Below are 17,779 nucleotides of genomic sequence, written 5' to 3' on the forward strand. Positions count from 1 at the left end.
CTCTTGATGCAGAGAAGGCATTCGACCAGGTCAAATGGGTATGCCTATTTGCTGTGCCAGATAACTTTGGTTTTGGCCCAAACTTTACCTCATGGATCAGACTACTCTATTCACAGCCCACTGCTTCAATTCACACTAATTCACAGCACTCAAGACCCATCCTTTTTGATTTTGGCTGTTGAGCCTTCGTTCCGTACCTCCAAGGACATTGCTATCTGGAGGGGTAACGTGAAGCACAAGGTTTCACTCTATGCTGATGTTCTTTCTTTTTGTTTCATCCCCAACTGCCTCATTGCCCCCTGCTCTGCCATTACTCAGTCAGTGCAGTAAACCTTCAGGCTACAAATTAAATCTCAACAAAAGCAAGCTCCTTTTCATTAATAATGTCGGACAAGCTTTAGATTAAAACGATTTGCCCTTTAAATTTGAGAACAAGAAGTTTTCCTATTTGAGCAAGACTTATTCCAAGAGAATTTTATCACACTGCTATATCAAACTAAACAAAAATTAACACAGTGGTCACACCAAGCAATGTCTCTTGTGGGACCTATCAACTCAGTCAGAACGATCATTTTACCGTCTTTTTGCTACAGCCAACCTGACTGTCCTGACTGGGTAGTGATGGAATTAAAGTCTGAAGATAATCTGTCAATTCTTGCATTGCTTGGATCCTTACTCTCACTTATCTCAATGAAACTGCTCAAAAACCCAGTAGTTACACACTCCCTAAAAATATGGACCTAATTTGGGAAACACTTTTTTTCATAAAAAAAAAAAAAAAAAAACTCTCTGTCTTATATGCCTTGATCTCAGGCATGCCTCTATGGATAAGCTCACATCAGCTTGGGAGGAGGACTTGGGTCTCACCATGTCAGAAGACACTTGGACTTCCATGCTTAAACTGGTTAATTCAACTTTCTTGTGTGCACGTCACTGCTTAATCCAGTTCGAGTTGGTTCACAGGACTTGTATTTCAAAAGCAAAACTAGCCTCCTGGACCTCTGAAATGAGACTAAGCTGTGTCAAATGCAATTATTAATATGTACTGGTGATGTTCAAAAATTATTTGAGGGAAGTCTGTCACACACTTTCACAGGTCTTAAATGTTCAGACCAGACCAGATCCCTTGATAGCTTTGTTTTGGGTTATAGAAGGGGAGGAAGTATTAATACCATATAACATACACACCTTATCTGTCCTCTGCCTCCCCTTTAGCTTGACAAGCAGTTTTGCTCGTCATGTTGATGTTACTCCCCCCACCCATGCACAGTGGCTAGACGACATTATATCCTGCTTAAAACGGGAGAAATAAAGATACTCACTTCAACAATCAAGTGGGGAATTTCAGAAGATGTGGGGTCCTTTTTCTAAATGCATTCCAGACCCTGTAAATCTTTCACCCATTCCAAGTGAAGGCCCTCAGTTAGTTCAGTGAAAGGGGAAGGATTATTTTAGTTACTGTGGTGTTCTGTTTATTCCTGCACTTTTGTTTCATACCTTTCCAACCAATTATGCAACTACATTGGTGGTAGTTGCTGTTGATGTCTATGTATGTGTATATGTGCTCATTTCATATCTGTAATGATTATTCAGCACTGCACTTAGGGCTTTTTTGAAAATGTTAATAAAAAAGATTTTGATTAAAAGAAAATTCTCATTAACAGACTCCTAAACAAATAGTTGAAGCTGTCAGCTGACATCATATTAAACCCTGTGGATTAAGAATGTGATTTCACTTAAGTTCATATGCGAGCCAAGGCAGGTGAGCAAATACTTTTGGCAATATAGTGTATATATAGGCGCGCACCAATTAGTGCGTCAGGGGAACTGGCACAGAGCCGCGCACTGACCGGGGTGGACAACACCTCTCGCCGCATTTGGATGTGACAGTTGTACCATCAACAATCAACAGTCAGAAGGTCATAAATACACATGGCAGGGGCCTGCCCTGAGCTCTGCAGGCAGCTTGTGATCAAAAGGGTCACAGTTATGAAACCCCAAAGCAACAAAGCATTTTGGCAAACAGAAAAATACTGGTTCCTGGTTCCTCCGTAATTAGCTGTGAAGGTTAAGGCTACGTTCTGACTGACGGCTGGCTGGGAGTGAATGAACACGTCAGGGTTAGCAAAGCAGAAGAGACAACATTTTTAGTTCAAAAGCTCATAAAAAGTATCAGTGATTTTTGATGGATGAGACCACATAAGATATTAAAGAAAATGAAGATATGAGATAATTTCTGAATATTTATTATTGTTATATTTTTTATATTATTTTATTTGCTTCTGAGGAGTCATAATCTCCATGCCTATGAGTTTTAAGAAGGAGTGTGAAAAGCAGGCTCCGGCTCTTTGACTGGCGCAACAATGGGGATGAACGATGAGACAGATATTTAATCAGTTTAAACCGATGCTAGTAGGTATTCAAGAAAGAGTGCGAGCCTGACATCAAACAACATTTCACAAAGAGCTGTCTCCAATAGTGGGAAGCTATCATAATAGTTAACTTCAAGCTCTGTAAAAGCATGTTCTTCATCCTCTTATGTATTGTATGACTGTGGACTGACTATAGCTACACTGACTCACATAGCAGTGTCACAAAGTGGTGGTACAAGACAGGGCGGGACAGAGCAGACTGGTTAACATGCTAATTTCAGTAAGTATCTGGGTCCAGGTCATGATGCTATCACTGTAGTTCTTTCACACAGTGTTGATAGTGTTGTTCCAAGAACAACTGGACCAACACAGGAGCATTTTCAATAAAATATCTGGTCAATTTTTTCACATTGCACTGTTAAGTGCTCCAAATTGTATTCCAAATGTTACCTTTTTCCATGTTACGTTTGAATTTGTGGTATTCAGAAGATATATTTGTGGTTTTAAGCACCCAAAACCTTCTCTTGTCTCAGGCTCCTCTCTGGAAATCACTTTTTCATCTTACTGAATGTTTTGCAATGCTATATTGCAGCAATTCTCAAAATGGTGCGCAAAACAATCACTGAACTAAATATAAATAAAATAAAATAGATCTAACACATGAAATACTACCAAACATATTAGGATGGAAGAAAATATTAAATCAAGAAAATTAAAGGAGATACAAATAAAGTAAAGACTTTTAAAACGTTTTCAAACTTCTGGGCAGCCGCGGTGTTGCGGTTTAACTGCTGACTGCCATGCAACGGTTCTGACTCTGTTCAGCTGCAACTGTTCCTTGCAGCTATGCATAGGGCCTGTTTAGATTTTTTATAATTATTACAATCAAATACAGTGCATTTTTTACCTCAGGACAATACAGTATGATTTCATCTTTAGGACTGTTTTGTTTGTTTTTTTACATTTATTTATACAAGTACAATTTATTATTTAAATTTATTTAAATAATATGTGCAATGCATTTTAATTGAATCATTATTACCTTTTTTCTATGTATGCTATATTATTTTGTCAGAAATCGCTGAAATTTTCTTTGTATGTGCACAAAATGTGGGCTGTGTGCATTTCTCCATTGATTTAGCAGCTCGTTATAAATCCTAGACTTGCTTTATAATCAAAACAAACGTTATATTTTAATTACATGAAATATTACATTTATTTTGAAGAATGAAACATTTTAAGCCTCTGAACATTAACTAACACTTTCATTATCTTCTACTGAGAACTAATTAGGTTATGTAAATGGACGAGATAAAGGAGGTCAGATAAAAAGTGTCTGTGGCTCACAATGGCTTGTGCATTACTTCTGGAATGTAAAAAATGTAGGAGGATTGGAGGCAGCCTCTACTTCATGACAGTAAATGTTTGGAACTATGAAGAAGAACAGTAACAATGACCTGATCAATGCTGCTATTAATCACAATAGAGCTTATGTCCACTCAAATCCACAGTGCCATTTTTACGGTGGAGAGAGAGAGAGAGTCAGAGAGAGAGAGAGCAGTGGAGGGTAACCGCATTTATTTTCACATTGTGTTGGGCTGCAGTTGGGAAAATGCTTTTCTATTGATCACTTGCTCTCTCTTCTTATGTTGTTTGTCCTTTATCCTCAGCTTTGTGCACATTAAAATGATTCCATCTAGTTCAGATTACAGCATTTAATGTAGTGTGAAATAATTATATCTAATGTATATCATTGCAAAATGACAGATTTGGGTTTCGGATGATTAGATGGTCTCATCTGAAGTTCCCACAGCCAAAGGTGATTTAAGACTAGTTTTAAGATTTCCTAACCAAAGTGAATTAAAATCATCTGTAAATGAGTCGTTAGTTGTGGCCCTTTAACTTCACAATATATTTTTGCTCACACTATACACACCAATCAGCCATAACATTATGATCAGGATGACTGCCTAACGCAGAGGCCTGGACTCCATTAGACCTCTAAAGGTGAGAGGTGGTATCTGGACCAAAATGTTTGCTGGAGATCTTGTGGGGTGGAGCCTCGCTTGGAGAATTTGACCTGGTTGCTGTTCCTCAAGTCAATTCTGATTATAATGTTGGAGTGTGGCTGGGAGCATTATCCTGCTGAAAGGGGCTACTTACATGAGAGAAAACTGTTATCCTGAGAGGCCGGATGTGCTCTTAACAACAAGGTTAGAACTTGTACAAAATAAATAAAATGCAGAATATGAATCATCTGAATCATTCAAATCAAACATACCACACAGCAGTAAGAACCCCAAAAACAACAACACAGTTAGAACAGTCAAATGCCCAAATTTGTGCTTTTGTTTAAAATAATCAGATTTAACAAGAAACTTTGCTTTTAGCTTTTATCATGTCCTCAAATCCTTTAAACTTAACAAATAGAATCACTTGGTCTTTGTTGGATAAATAAGCCGCTCTGCTCGAAGCCCAGCCTGCATGAGATGTGCCTGTGTTTGCTATTAGTTGAATGCTGATCAGTCAGGACTTGGTGAACTAAGGAGAGTTGTCTTTGTTGTGACACAACGAGGGAGCATCTGGTGAAGTATGATTTAAACCAGAGGTCAGATGTATAAATTATGTGTGCATACAAAAATACCATGTGTGTCATGCCCATCATCTATTCTTGGTTAACTGTGGGAGTCGAAACAAGGCTCATGAACGAGGAGTAACAAAGAAGGAGGGTGGATAGGGTGGTTGTATTTAGGTATTAACATATTGGGTGAAAAATATCAAAGAACATAATTTTGGTTAAACCTTTGATGAGGAAAACTAAAGCAACTGAAATACATTTGCTTTGATTCTGGGTCTTTTCCAGTAATCAGGTAGAAGTTGAGCTTCAAGGTTTCCAGACCAGCACGACAGACAAATTTCTGTACTCAAAAAAGGTAAGTTACTTTTCAGCATAACAAGGACAGATGAAAGATCACAGTCACAGATGGATCAAAGATGAACATCAGCCATATGAATGGATCAGTCCTTCTCATCATCTCCTGGGAGCAAACTTGGGTGGCATGAAAGGGGGCTGATGCAATCTTTTGAAAATGTGAGAAACAAGGGAGAAAGTAGACTCACGGTGGGAAACTTTGCTTCACTCCAACCTCCAAATGTCATTTTTACTGTATTTATGTTTGATTTTATTAAATCCACTCAACAATGATCCTATTTGAAATGAATTCAACTTTAAGGACTCAAACTGCCCAAAAGTTCAGTGCATTCTAAACTGCTTAGGAATTCAGCATTTTTGGAAAAATCTTATTGAAATATGAATAAAAAAAAGCTACAGTGAACATTCATGGGTTTATCGCTTAAAATCTCAGAATATGGAAATTTTAGATTTTTCTTTTTTCTTTTTTTTTACATGGATGTCATCCAAAAAACATCTGAAATTAATTCCCTTTGTTTGAGATGCAGTGCTCAATTAAATGCTCCCACCCCAACGTTTTCCAAAGCTGGAAGGGACAGCAGACTGTCACAACCACATCACTGAGGTTTTATACTGTGGACAGTCATACCTACAGACTTTTCATAAATGACGGAGTCTCCAGCAGAGCTGTAAAGTGAGACCAACTTTAAACCTGTAATCTATCCAAAGACCAGCAGGGGGACTCCACTGGCTGTAAAAAGAAGTCAGATGGTATCTAGGTCAATGTGGAATTGTCCCCACTTCTCAATTGATTTATTACATGAAATAAATAAATAAATCTATACATGAAACAGAATATGCATGAGGATGTAGCTCCAGTGTGATTCACAGACTGTACCATATAGCAAAACTGCCTGATATTCAGAGAGAATACAATGAATACAGGCCAGAACTGAAGCCTGAGGCCCATGGCTTCTCTCCATGTACCTCTTTTTTCTGCTCATATACACGCACAAAAAAATGTACCCATCATAAAATAATTGATTACATCCATATGTGTCCCATCTACCCATTGGTGCTGAAGAATTGGAGGGAATAAAGTAAACTGTGCACTCCCACCAAACCTGAGAGCTGCGACAGGCAATTACAGGAACAAGCAGAGTAGCATATACAATTTTTTATTTATTTTTTTTTTGGAGAGAGTGTGAGAAAGACAGAGAAGTGTAGGGAGAGGAAACATCATACGAAAAAACAAGGAGCTGTGGTGAAATGTAATTGTTGTACAACTGAATTCTCTGTCGGGGTCCCTCCAGTCAGGGGTTGCCTTGGGCCTGGGTTTTGCCTTTCAACTCTGACAGTTGAATGGCCTGAAGAGTCACAGGAGAGCTGAGCGGAGCGGTAGAACAGAGCTGTCGAAGTTGTCAATTAGACATGCACATGTTATATATTATATATATTTTTTCCTAGTTTATAAATGTTGCAAAATAAATGTTCACATGCTGTCACATGCCAGTACAATATACAGCCAATAAAATAAATAAAATAGGCATGTGGTTGAAATTCAGCAACATTGGTTGAGTTGAGTGGACTAGTTCCTCCAAATATGGAGGCCATTCTTTTTCCAGTGGCATAACGTCAGATATATTCTTTCCTCCACCTGTGATGGACAAACTAATCCAGAGGTCTCCAGCTCCGCTCCTGGAGAGCTACTGGCATGTTTTAAATGTTTCCTGCTCCTACACATTTGATTGATTGAGTGGTTCCTTATCAGACCTCAACAGAGCTTGATGACATTTTATCATTTTATATTAATTTATATTATATTATATTTATATTTATATTTATATTATCTAATATAATTTATATTAATATTCATGATGTGCTTTGCATTGACCCTTTATTGTTGAACGTGGACCTGTAGACGACAGAGTATGAGGTGAATCTGTATGTGCACACTTGATATATAAAGGGAAAATTGGGTGCAAGTGTTCGTATGCATAGTTTTATCAATGTTGGGTTTGTTTCTTTTAACGACACCACTTCCCAGTTTTTGGCGTAGGTACACTTTTAGTATGAATCCCATGTACTGATTTATAAATGAAACCCCTGAGCTCTGTAGATGGTGGCTTCTTCTTTGACCATGGAAGATCATAACTTGGTGTGAACATAATAAGGTGACTGAACTGGCTCCAATCAGTGGGTGTGGACACAAAAAATAAAGTTGAAGGTAAGTCCAAACCAGCATATAATGATTATGTTAACCCTAACAGAGTTTCGAGCCATATAAAATGTTCACCCCCTTTTGTTAATCTGATGTTTGTTAAACATGTCAGCTTGCCCTGTGTAAAGAAAACTAAATAAATATTGCAGCGCACCACATAGCACCTCAAGCAGTGAATCAATGCAGATGTAACAGAGCAGGTGACTAAGTAACACCAGGTGACTGGGGGTTTTATGCAGACTTTCAAGAGTTGATGCTTATGTCAGGGATAAATCACTTTTCCCATTTTGCTTTCGAAGCAACATTTTGCAATAAATATATTGCGAAGTTGTATGACGAATGTTATTGCCCTTTCCTTTGTGTTCACAATTTCCCTGTTTATTTCATCTACTTAAATAAGAAAATAACAAACCCAAAATAAAAATGCAGTACACAGGCAACAAAAATCATTAGAAAAATGTCTGCACACTCAAACAAACAAACAGGTACGGGTACGTAGGTAGAAGGCACTACCCAAACATGCAAAACTGAGAAAAAAGGATAAATACATGGAAAGTTATTCAATGCCATTTTAAATATTGACAAAATTGATCTAAAGTACTTTAGTAAGACATAGTGATTCAGGTACTATATCATCGATAAAAATGTTCCAGTCAAACAGTCTCAGACAGCTATGGGTGGATGCAGCGCCTGAAGGCAAAAATAGGCAACTACTGAACTCAGCTAAAGCGCATCAGGTGTTCAGAATTCCTTGCAAACTCCAGTCCAAAGCTCCAAAGGACACTTTACAAGCAAAAAAACTGAAGACAGCCAGGAGAGGAGAGGACAACCACATACCTGACTTTCCAACTGGAGCGACCCCAAAGAAATTGGAAACTGAGAGATTGTCACTTTTAAATGAAGAGCTGAAACGATTGCACAACGATAACTGTGCACATAAAGGAGAAAATGGACAAGACATTTCTCACTGAGAAGACAGGGAATAGTGGGAAAGGAAGCTGGTGTGGAAGAGTTAAAAGAGAGATGGCTGGCATTGTTCACAGTGGATGAGGTCCAGTGTGAAAGGTCTGTAAATTACCCCAAATTGTTAGTGCCTGAGCTGAACCTTTTATTAAAACCCAAAAATTGCATGAAACAACAGTCTGCTATTGCAGGATGAAGTAATACAAACCTGATGAAGTCAAGACCCTGTTACAGTACTTTTGCTGCAGGTCTATACATATGCACCTTTTACAGGTACCAGATCCTTTTGTACCAGCATAAAGATCTTTAAGCCATGATGTGGTGGATATGTATTGTTCAGTAATATAAAAAAGCACTCTTTCTGCTTCATTAATTACAAAATGAAAATGTGTTTGTATTGCCTTCCATTAGTCGTGTGGGTGGTATTAATTCCAGTCTAATGGGAAGTAACTCTTTGGTATAAATAGCTAAATTAATAACTTTGGTTAATCAATTTTTTACTTTTTTTCAATTTTTTCAATTTCCAATTTTTAAGTGTTTGAAATCGCCAAGAGTGCATCTTTTGGCCCCTGGTGTCAGAAATAAAACTGCATGTGCCCTATAGTTGCAGTGTAATATGTTATGTAAAGCATTTTTGTGTGCTCTTGTTTTTAAAGATCAATGCAGAATTTATGAGAATAACAACTGTCCCACTTCAACCATGATTCCAGGCCTCCTTGGAGAAGCATCATATCAGAAACATCAGAAACGAATGAGGAGGTGTCAGAGAGAAGACCTGCGATATACTGAAAGTTCTTGATCAGGTTGCCAAATACAGCAAAATCTGGTTTATTTTACATAAATAGTAACATTGTACGTAGAAGCAACTCGGTCAACATATTTGATTTGAAAATTACATTACTTGTTGGAAAATTTTAAATAGTATAATATTTACTGCCTGAATTTGACAGAGTTTTTTGCTGGTCCACTTAAAACTTTTGTAAATCACAATAAGTGAAACTTATTGTGATTTACAAAAGTAAATCACAATAAGAGCCCATTTGTGCAATTTGTTGTGTTTTCATCTTCAGTTAAATTGCAAAATTGGATTCCTTATTGGATTCCTGAACAAAGATCAGAAAAAGATGCATATTGGTCCTGTGGAACCAGACAAGCTTTGTCTTTTTCTATTGTGAAGGTTATATACAGGTGCAAATCAGAGCATAAACTAAGTGAGACAGGTGAGCTTGGATATTTAAAGGGAATGGCATGATATAACAATGATAATTAAGCGGCTGGTGATTCTAGAGGATTTGGGCGAATGAATGGCAGATCGTGTATCAAAATACAAGGGGGAGTCTGTCTGAGGAAGAAAAGTTAGAAAGGAGTCAGCCTCTATCCTGCTGGTTCGAGAAGAGGAGGGCTCCATAGCTACTGTCTGACTGGGCTGACACTGAGCCTGTTTTCTTATGCTTCAGATGGCTGCCAAACACACAAGCAAAAACACATTGATCAGTCAACTGAGACTTTCTAACACTTTAATTTCTACCACCACTGTAAAAAAAAAAACCTTCACTATTCTCAATTGTTTTGTTATTCAGTTTACAGCAGAAAATAAATTATGGCATTCATCTTGGTTTCATCACTTAAATAGAAATACTGTTGTACCTTCAGCTGTAGTTGTGGCCTTCCTCCTCACTCATTTTCTTTTTTTTGCCCTACAAAATCACAAACACATTAGACTTTCTGTGTGACATCACCTTTGTGCAGTGACTGTGTAGCATTATCTAATGTAATGATATAAACATTTTTCCATCGTGGGCATACATAATTGTCACTGCAGGACCAATTTGGAAACATCTGGTCATGGAGCTGCCTGCTCCCTCGCTGCCTGCTCATAATATGTCACCTGCTACTATTTCGGAAAGAATTTCCACTGCAGACAAATACCAGCACATTTTCAAAGCACACTGCAATGCATGCCGTTGGAAACATTAACAGTTACGGGTCCCACAGTCCTACAACACTGGAAATCCTGGTTCAGGAAATGAGCAATAAAACAACTGATGTGATTTTCGAAGTGTTGCTGTGACCATGTCACCAAAGAGATGCATCTGTCCAGAACCGTGCTGTTTAACCAGAAGCACCATACTCTGAGTGAGCAAAAGCTTAGAAATAATTGAAATAAATTACTTGTGAAAAAAACTCATTACAGATAGAGGATGCTGGACAGTACCAACCATCCTCTCCACAACATCCTGGACAGGACAGAGAAGCAGCTACAGCAGCAGCCAATACCTCACTTCACTGTACTGCAGGACTGAGATGTTCAGGAGATCTTTTGCCCCCACTGCTCGTGACCTGGACTCTTCTTTCAAATCATTTATCTCTCTATCAACATACCTTCTGTCTAAGCAGAGTGTTTATTACTGCACTGTTGTTGCTGTTCAGTTCAGCAGCAGCAACGTTCATTTGCTCCTCCTTATAGCCCATGAAGGCATTGGACAGCTTCTTCACATATTCCCAGTCATCGTCCTGTTGTCGCTCACATTTTATCTTATTGTGGTAAAACAGAACATCACCAATGAGCCAAACTGGAATGAAATACAGAGTCTGGATGTGACATGCTCCTGTGAACCAGTCAGGATGACAGTCAGAATGTGTGCACCACCTCACCGTTCCTGCATGAATAACATCAGATGGATAAATTAGATTACAGAAAAAAAGTAAGGAAGCAGGAGGACAGGAGTGGGTAGGAGTAGGAGTGGAAGTAGGAATAGGAGGAGAAGGAGGAGGAAATGGAGGCAGAATTGGAGAGATGAGTTCATCTTCCATCTTCCATGTCCAGTAAGGTTTCAAAAATCATTTTATTCCTCTGCTGGGATGATCCAGATGTTCTCTGAAGTCCATCTTTGCTGAGCTTTGGACACGAAGAGGAAGCTGTTTGTGAGACATTCACTGTGAAAAACTGTTCATGTTTCTTGGCTACATTTACCTAACAGCTCAACTTTGCACATACTGTGCAAAATAAGTTTGTATGTGTCTCATTTAGAAAAGACAAAGCTATTCAACAACATATAATTATTCTTTTCACCTCAAAACATGTTGATAAATATTAACAATGTAATACTGTCTTCGGCCTAACTTTCAGACAATAAAACAATAAACTGAGTTTCTTCACGTCGTCAAGAACAGAGAAGTTAAAAACTAATATCTCACAGATGAGTTTGGAGTCGATCTAAATTATGATTTAGAAAAACATAGCAAACAAACATGCGTAATAAATACTTTTATTTATTTATTTATTTATAAAAAAAAAAAAACTATTTCAGTACATACTTGTTGCGTTCACTGATGCTTTGGTTAGTTCCTGGTTTTGTTGAGGTCTGTGAGGATTGTTGTGTCTCTCTCTGTGATGGCTGCAGGTGAACTGAGCTGAAACTTGGATCTCTCATTGTGTGAAACATTCTATAGAACTGTGATTAAAACAAAGCTCATTTAAGTATTCTATGACGAGCAGAATCATATAGAATCATGATAACCATGACGACTGCTGCCAGTCTCAGTATTCTCATTGTTCACTCAAGTACCCGATTTCAATATACTCCACATACCACTAAGGTCATTTACTCAGTTTTGAACTACTTGTATTCACAGGTGACAGAATCAGTCAAAGTTTGCTTTTGTTTTTTTTGTTTTTGACGCTATGAGAAATTATGCTTTTTAATACTTCAAATTGAGACAAATAAGTGATTCAAATCATCGGTGAGAAAAAAACTTCTAATCTAGTTGAGCAAACACACATCACTGTAAATTGTAATTTCTTGTTATGTGGATTCAAATTTGCAATCTGTTTATCTCTAGCAGGTTTAAGTTTTCTTGACAGATTATAGCACAATTGCCTCTGTTCTTGAACAGTACACTGAGTGCTGCTTGAAAAATATTTATTTTAGGAAAAGGTTTTTTTTTTTGTTGTTTTTTTTTCTTTTATGGCCACATAGCTCAACAAATGACCCCCAAAATTATTCTACTAAAATGGGCTGGGCGATTAATTTTATGTATTATTTAGAATTTGTAGTTTCGGACGACTTGTTTTTAATGAGAATTATTCATCTTGGCTTCAGCTACATAAAGCAATTCAGCTTGAACAGAAATGGCACCCAACTCAGTGAAAAAATGCTAAATAAGAACTTTGGCACTTTAATCCAGAGGGAAAATTTGTTAAAATCACACAAGTAAAAATCAAAACTAAATAAAAGTAGACTGAATAATTTCTTTGTAATTTGTAGTCTGTTTCAAAGAAGAAAAATTTTGATTAAAATCATATACAGAGTTTGGTGTGAAAAAATCTGAAATTTTATTCTTAAAACATATCAACTAGCCTTAATATTAATATTCTCCAAGCGAGATGGAGTTTTGACTTGTTTCTCTGAACCGAGAGACCAGAACTAATTCAACACAAAGGACACAAATCCCAACTACATAATCCACCCCGACACTGCAGTGGGAATATACTGCATATTGCATACACTATAAATCAGTGTGTAGGATTCAGTAAAAGCGTACCTGCACCAAAAACCTGGAAGTGGTGCACTTACAAACAAACAAACCCCAGAATTATAAAACCATGCATACGCACACTTGCAAAAATGTCCCCTTTATATTTCAAATGCGCACACATGGATCTACATGCCCTAGGAGAAGGCCAGTTGTATGTGGTAGATACAGTAGCGGTGTCAGAAACGTAGTGTGTGCAGTTGCAACAACTTTTTAATCCTTTTAACAATCTAAGTGCAACTCAGAGAACCATCACCAAGGTTAAAAAAAAAATTAAAAGTGGAGGCAAAAAAGATTAGGTTGTCAGCCCACAGTCAAGAATACAGACTTTCGTTTTACTCCAACAAAATTTTTGTTGTCTCTGTCTCTGTATGTTAACTTTAGCTTTGCTCTCGTTTTGTAGGACTATACTCCCCTGTGTTTGCCTGTCTGCTGACATGAAGGTCTGAACTCTTAGCACTTCAGAGTCAGAGAGGTTGCCTGCCCAGAATGCATGGAGCGTTTACACTGGCACAATGGCACTGCGTCACCTGTCAGCTCTATTTTAACAGGCTCACAGTTCAGTAATCATATTTCTACAAACACATTTCCTATCAGGCTGCTGGTGATTTCGTTGACTCTTGCAACCAATCCCATTCGTTTTGCCACAAAAAAGTTAGTTGTATATTGTCCTTTAATGAAAGTGATCCAGTGTTATTTCTTCCCCTTGTACATGGTAGTGGCAAGGAATTTTCCCACACGCGAAATTTTCCCTACTGGGCTGTACACCTCGGCCTGGGAATGACCAGTCTGGGACTCTGTCGTAACCCACTGAATGTCTCTTCTGTCATAACAGTCGTTTCAGCACCAGTATCAACCAGGTAAGCATTCACCGTCAGCTACACATCCCAATCTGTGTCTGAGTCCCGTTCTTCTATGATGGTTGGCTTTGACTCGGTTACAGTTCCAAAAAAATAAAAAAATAAATAAATCCACCTATGAAAAATTAATCATCCTCCGAATCCGGCACAGCCTCGGTCCTGACTTATTTTAACATTCTGGTTTTGCATACAACTTCAAAATGGCCCATCTTGTTGCGCTCTGGCGCACGAGCATTAGATCCGCCTCGAGCTCCAGCTTCTGTCCAATATTCCTATCACAATGCGGGTACTGTTGCTCATACAGGCTCTGGACAGGCTCCACCATATATACATACACGCTGCCGCTGCCGCTGCCGCTGCCGATTGGAGCAACTTGCCTACGTGCTGGCCATATGGTACTGAAATTACGAACGTCAGACATGGGGAACAGACAGATAAAAAACAAATAGAACAAAATGAGCCCAGAAAACGTTCAAGGTGTGTTCAAGTCTTTATTTAGATACTTGCTTCATTTGATTACTATTATTGCTATTATCGTTATATTATTATTATTATCACTATCATTATGTCCATCCATTGTCATACACACCACTCACAGACCACGAGCATGAAGTTCTTCCAAAGCATGAACAAGACCTTCAGTGTTTCTGGTGAGAGAGTGCTGGTCAGATAGTAAGCAATTGGAACTTTTAACATTAAGTAGGGTACCTATATTAAATATTCAAATTAGTGTTGCCATTTATTCTTCATTTATGAGGTTCTTCTCCCTCAAACCCTCAAGAAGAGTGTGTATATTCTTCTTTGCCCTTTGCTCCTGGAACAAACAAATTCTCTTCTCGTGCTCCAGACTCTCCACTCTAGCCAGAGCTTCATTAAGTCTGGCCTTTACAGCAGTGGGAGATGCAGGCAAAGCATAATTGTGGTCCTAGTGGAAAGAGGGATGAAAATATTGAATGATGTACAATTCATCATACACAGATGTAGGTGGCCCACATTCTTAATCTCATCCCTCAGTCCTACTGTTGGTGCCTTGGATGTGAGTGTCTTATTGTCAGTGACACATATTCAACAACTACAGTTTGTTTTAATGTATGCTCATGTGTACTTTGAATGTGTCTAAAATGAGTGGCAGAGAGCAACTGCGACAGAGGTTTTAATATGATCAGGGCCTTGATGTTCTCATGTGTTTGAGAAATATTACATGCAGATACTGACAACATTAGACTGAGATTCAGCTTCATGGTACTGCTGAGACAAGTCCACTGGCAGGCTTTTCTTCAGCTTTCCTCAATGCTTGCGTGGTCCTTGATGGTACTTGCTATGTGTAAAAATTATAACACAAGATTAAAAAAAAATAAATGTAAGCATAAGAACGTGTACTGTACTTTATTCCATGCAGACAAAACATTTTTAGAAAAGTGTGGCATTAAGTTGTTATCAAATGCTTACAGACATATGAACCATGGACATGAATTAATTAATTCTTTAGCCAAATGGCACACTCACCTTTTATAAATGAGATGGGAAGTTAAATACACACGGTTTGACTCCATGTCTCAGATGGATAATCTGCCCTCCCCTGTCAAAATCCTCTTATAGTGCTCACTGCAGAGCAAAGACCTCTCACTTGCCACAAAACCTTCATGTTTCACTGCCAGTTCCTATTGTCTCCTAAAAATATTGTCTTTAAAAATGTGAGAGAAGTAGCCAGAGATGTAAAGAATGTTCATCCTTCACATTAAGGTCAAGTAAATAATACATATACTGTACATATAAAATACATCCAACATCTATAATTGATCTTCAAACTGGAGGCTCTGCAGTGTAAGGGCTAAAGTTTTTTTGTTTTTTTTTTCAGACCAGAGGCAGTTTATAGATGAAATAATATTGTATTTTAACCCAAATTTTGTCTTTGAGACTAATCTGAAAATTAGTTATTTCACTAATAAACAGCTGTGTAATACGTACTTGAGGTGTCTTTAAAGTGAGGGCATGACAGTAATGCCTTCAAATTGAATATGTACATGTATTTCAGGATGTTGTTCATCACTAGGAACAATAACTTTGGCTCTTAAATAAACTGTTTGAAAACTATGGCTTTTCCAAAAAAAAAAAAGTGGTCTCTTGGCACAACTTGCCCCCGGTACAGGGTAAGTTGTGCCTTTTCAGAAATTGCATTGGGGTAAATTGTGCCATTGATTGTTTTCATCTCATTCTCTATCAAAGCAAAAAATAAATAGATAAAATAAAAATTCAACACCAAATTTCTTTAAACAAAAATGTTTATTTAAAGAAAGCAGCACTTAAAACAAAGAAGGCCTCTTTTTTTTAAGAGTGAACACCAATTCACCTGCATTATACAAGTTGTAAATGAACAAAAATCAACTGTCAGCTAATTATAACAGAGCCAGGCTACTACTCAAGATCCCACTTGCTGCAATCTTCTTCTGCAAGGTCTATTTAAAATTTTAAGAACAAAATGAGGACTTAATCAACTGCAACTCTCCTCACTGACCCAGCATACTACTTGACATCCCACTTGTCAATGCTGCAGGGAAATATGAACTTCTGTTCCCTTCTGGCTGTACCACCAAGTTTCTTGAGCACATCACTTCTTGGGATGATTCCTTCGTCATTTTCTTTGAATGTGAATTTGGGCTTTCCATCCAAACAAGTCATCTGATTTCGTCTGAGAAAGTCAGCGCCCTCAACCTTCTCCACCAATCCAATGTACTTATAGGATTTGGTTTTACCTACAAAGTGCACAATGACAAAGTCACCAGCACACAAATCCTTGTCACCATTATCATCATACTGGACATCTTCTGAGCTATCATAGTCAGTGGTGTTGTTAAACGGAATGGTTATGTCACTTTCTTCTGAGTTAATGTGGACAACCACTTTCTTCTTGGTTTTGGTTTGTTTTGATCCTTCTTCACTTTTTCATTCTTTTTCTTCTCCTTTTCAGCTTTCTCTTTCCTTTCTCATTGTGTGTCTCCAGCTCCAGCTTTTCTGGTGTGTCAGTCAGGATTTTGGTTTATTAGCATATAGTGTAGATTATCTCTTTATTTGTCCCGAACGGAACCATTGTAGTTTATATTCAGATTATCATAACAAGCAAAAGCTATAAGCTCAAATTAATTAACCAATGTTGCTTCTCTCGATCGGCATCGTGATTGCAAATGTTTTCAAGCTTGTCTATAATTGTTCAGAAATAACAATCAATAAATCTCAATCATAAAAATGTCACTTTTAAAGACAAAAAAAAGGTTTTTTGAACTTTAATGTGCTTACCGCTTGTCCCATGTGCCTCCCCTCTTCACAGGGTGAGTAAAATGGATGCCTCTTGGCACAATGGGGTGCCACAGCTTCCCCCCTGGCACAACTCACCACACTCTCCCCTATAGGGTGCAAGACTCCATCAATATGTCATGTAGCATTTATGAAGACAACTAAATGTTAATTTTTGCACATTGCCTTTTAATATTCCTGCAAGTTCAACCAATACATTTCTCATTTGTCTCAACTCCTCCGTCAGGCTGTTGATTGCTTTGTAGCTGCAGGACTGTATCGGTGAACACTCGACCGCCCACGGCTGTTCACAGCTGCAGCAACCTTGACACTTTGCTTCCTTTGGTTTGTGATTCCGGTGCTGTGACCTCCAAACAGGATGGTATTTCAGGCCTCCAGCTCACCAACAAGAGTCTCCACTTCCACCGGTTCCAACAAGACATAACACATATCTGAGTCTTGTTTTATATGCAAGCCGCATTCAAGATGTGCTTTGCAATGACCATTTATGGTTGAAAATGGGCGTGAACAGTTGATACAGAATACAGATGAAAGAGTGAGCAACAGTAAAAACAAATGTGGGCTGTGATGCTGTTTTAGGGACAGGCTTGTTAAAACTCCTAAG

This window comes from Echeneis naucrates, chromosome 10 (assembly GCF_900963305.1).
Source record: "Echeneis naucrates chromosome 10, fEcheNa1.1, whole genome shotgun sequence".
NCBI classification, from domain to species: Eukaryota; Metazoa; Chordata; class Actinopteri; order Carangiformes; family Echeneidae; genus Echeneis; species Echeneis naucrates.